This window comes from Schistocerca piceifrons, chromosome X (assembly GCF_021461385.2).
Source record: "Schistocerca piceifrons isolate TAMUIC-IGC-003096 chromosome X, iqSchPice1.1, whole genome shotgun sequence".
Lineage (NCBI taxonomy): Eukaryota > Metazoa > Arthropoda > Insecta > Orthoptera > Acrididae > Schistocerca > Schistocerca piceifrons.
The window spans coordinates 521,225,828-521,229,844 of record NC_060149.1 but is presented as its reverse complement, the minus strand read 5'-3'; the positions used below and the strand labels follow the sequence as shown (position 1 = coordinate 521,229,844).

General features: G+C 47.3%; 1 pseudogene; it reads right to left on the bottom strand.

Moving 5' to 3' along the window:
• Positions 1-2,881: 2,881 nt before the first annotated feature.
• LOC124723392 lies at positions 2,882-3,000 on the bottom strand (annotated as a pseudogene).
• Positions 3,001-4,017: the final 1,017 nt, after the last annotated feature.

The following is a 4,017-nucleotide window of genomic DNA, read 5'->3' as shown; positions in this document are numbered from 1 at the left end:
ATCAACAAACAGGTCTTTCGGTAGGAGATGTGTGTTCGTCGCCGGGGTGACTATGTTGAGTAATACACTGAAGCGCTGAAGAAGCTGGTATAGGCATGCGCAATCAAATACTGAGATACACAAACAGGCAGAATACGGCGCTGTGGTCCGCAACGCCTATATAAGACAGCAAGTGTCTGGCGCTGTTGTTAGATCCCTTACTGCTGCTACAATGGCAGATTATTAAGATTTAAGTGAGTTTGAAAGTGGTGACGTAGTCGGCACACGAGCGATAGGACACAGCATCTCCGAGGTAGCGATGAAGCGGGGATTTTTCCGTACGACCATTTCACGAGTGTACCGTGAATATCAGGAATCCGGTAAAACATCCGATCTCCGACATCGCTCCGGCTGGAATAAGATCCTTCAAGAACGGGACCAACGACGACTGAAGAGAATCGTTCAACGTGACAGAAGTGGAACCCTTCCGCAAATTGCTGCAGATTTCAATGCTGGTACATCGACAAATGTCAGCGTGCGAACCATTCAACGAAACATCACCCATATCGGCTTTCGTAACCGAAGGCCCTCTCGTGTACCCTTGTTGACTGCAGGACACAAAGCTTAACCCCTCGCCTGGGCCCGTCAACACCGACATTGGACCGTTGATGACTGAAAACATGTTGCCTGGTCAGACGCTTGGTAGCCGAGCGGTTCTAGGCGCTTCAGTCCGGAACCGCGATGCTGCTGCGGTCGCAGGTTCGAATCCTGCCTCGGGCATGGATGTGTGTGATGTCCTTAGGTTAGTTAGGTTTAAGTAGTTCTAAGTTCTAGGGGTCTGATGACCTCAGATGTTAAGTCCCATAGTGCTCAGAGCCATTTGAACCTGGTCAGACGAGTCTCGTCTCAAATTATATCGAGCGGATGGACGTGTGCGAGTGTAGAGACAACCTCATGAATCCATGGACTCTGCATGTCAGCTGCTGGAAGCTCTGTAACGGTGTTGGGCGTGCGGTTGGAGTGATATGGGAACCCTGATACGTCTAGATACGACTCTGATGGGTGACACGTACATAAACATGCTGTCTGATCACCTGAACCCATTCATGTCCATTGTGCATTCCGACGGACTTGGGCAGTTCAAGGAGGTCAATGCGACATCGCACACGTCTAAAATTGCTACAGAGCGGTTCCAGGAACACTTTTCTGAGTTTAAACACTTCCGCTGGCCACCAAACTCCCCAGATATGAACATTATTGAACATATCTGAAACGCCTTGCAACGTGCTGTTCAGAAGAGATCTCCAGCCGCTAGTACTCTTACGGATTTATGGACACCTCTGCAGGATTCGTGGTGTCAGTTCCCTCCAGCACTACTTCAGACATTAGTCGAGTCAATGCCATGTCGCGTTGCGGCACTTCTGCGTGCTCGCGGGGCCCGTACACGATATTAGGCAGATGTACCAGTTTCTTTGGCTCTGTAGTATAAATACGTAGATGTGAGGAATAAAGATATAGAACGTTAATAACGTTTGTTTCAACTAAAAATCTTTAAGAGTTTACATATAAAAATTATGAGGCATTATTTTCCAGCACGCACTCGTATATAAACAGCCTAGTGCATAACGTCGGAAATTCCATGAGACTCTTCGCGAATGACGATGTTGTAAACAGAGATGTTGCAACGCTAGAAAATAGTGGCGAAATGCAGGAATACCTCGACAGGATCAACATTTGGTTAGGAACGCGCGTAAAAAATGTCATGTATTACCTATAAATAAACAGAAAGACCCATTACTGTACGATCACGCGATTTATGAAACATCACTGGAAGCAGTCACATCCATTAAACATCTGGGAGTAGGCATACTCAAACTATTTAAAGTGGAACGATAACATAAATCTAATCGCAGGAAACTCAAAAGCCAGACAGATTCGTTGGAAGAATCCTGAAGAAACGTAGCCTATCCACGAAGAACATTCGAATATTCGGATCTGCGTCCAATAGGATTAACAGAGGAAATAGAGAAGATTCAACGAAGAGCAGTGCATTTTGCCTTAGGTCCATTGAGTAAGCACCAAAGCGTCGCAGAGATGCACATCCATCTCCAAGGGCAGATGTTACGGGAGAGCGTTCTGCATTATGGTGTGATTTGCTGTTAACATTCTCATACACACTAAGAGATGGCTTCCGGAGTATAGATGTAGGTGTCCTTCTTAATGTTGAACGAGGAACTCGTGTGTCAATGAGGGTTCTGCTTAATTTTAATTATCCCTTTTTATACATTGCCTGAAGAAAGTGACACATCCAGAAGACATGGTCGGCTGTCAATATAACTTCGCACACGTAGGCACCATCGGAGGATATTAAATAATTGGAGATGCAATTATCTGGAGCAGATAGGAAGGTCACCACAGTACGTCAGTGTTCTTCGTGTCTAGTGCTGCCACCAGGGCTGGCAAGGTATATAAGCAACAGGAACAGCGTCAGATGCTGAGTGGTCACTGTGAAAGACACTGAGATGGTGCGTGCTCGTGTGAGACAGCATTATCAGCACGTGACGGAGTTTGAAAGGAGACTCGTTTGGCCGGCTGGTCGAACTGTGCAGTATACATATTTGTGGGGCATTCGGATGTGAAAGCTGTCCGATGTTAGATAGCATAGGAACGTGTGGTCAGGTATACTAGACGTCAAGGTTCCAGCCGATCAAGTCTGATCAGAAAACAATTAATGAACTCCCTCCAACAATCATGCTGTCCCGCACCATTGGTAACTGAATAGTCTAAAGTAAACTAAACTCCGTCCGGACAGGCCATGAAGGTTCAACGGTACCAACCGGCCGCCGTGTCATCCTGAGCTCTCAGGCGTCATTGGATGCTGATATTCTGAGTGCGCCCCGCTTGCCAACAGCGCTCGGCAGACCGGATGGTCACCCATCCAAGTGCTATCCCAGCCCGACAGCGCTTGACTTCGGTGATCTGACGGGAACCGGTGTTACCACTGCGGCAAGGCCGACTAGCAACGTCTGGACTAGGGAATCACCGTTCCATTCGTAAACTGCCGTTGGCGTTACAACGCATCGGCTGGGTCTGGAGTGGTGTCGTGACCGGAAAGCATGAACAGCTCATGAATGTGCTCACATTGTTTTTAGTGATGAATCGCGGTTCTGCACTACCCTGGATGGTCACTTTCGGTAAGTACGGCCACAACCTGGGGAGAGGTCCCATTCTTTCAGTGTTTTTGAGAGGCACAGCAGTGTTATTGTACTCCTAGCTCCGCGGTGTGGGGAGCTGTCAGATACTATTACTAGAGGTTATGGCTAGTGGCGACGGTGCGTCACGGACGTACTGCGTCCTCGTTGTTACCTATCATGCGACAGCATCGCAGTGCCATTTTCCAACAGGTCAATGCTCATCTACCTGTGGCGCCTGTCTCTGTGAACTGCCTGAGTGATAAGGTACTTTTATGGTCAGCAAGCTCCCCAAATTTGTCCCCGATAGAACATGTATTGGACAAGCGCGGTCGTCAACTCTGTCCCAGTGTCAGTATCCGTACCAAGAACCAGTTACAACAGTTGTCGGCCAGCTTACCTCAGGAGAGTATACAAAGACTTTACAACGTCCTTCTCAAGCAAATCAGTTCATGCATTCAGGCCAAACGGGGTGCAACTTCATACTGATAAGTGGGCTCATACTGCCAAGTAATCTGTAAATTCGGCTCGAGTTTGTAATCACTGAAATAACATTGTATATCATCTCAACCCGTGAAGTTTTAATTCGTTTCCTCTTCCTCTTTTGGGTTCTTCAACTTTTGCAGTAGATTTGATGTCGTGTCGGCCAGTGCACATCGTAAGTCATACTCAATGTTCATTCAGTCTTTGCTTTCGTTTTCATTTGTTTTTTGTAAATCATTCTTCAAACTGGTATGACGCAGTCCGCCACGACTTGCTCTGCTGTGCCATCCTCTTCATCTCACGGCTGTAGTTAGACCAAATATCCTCGATTATTTGCTTGACACATGGGCGTCCGCAGAAATCC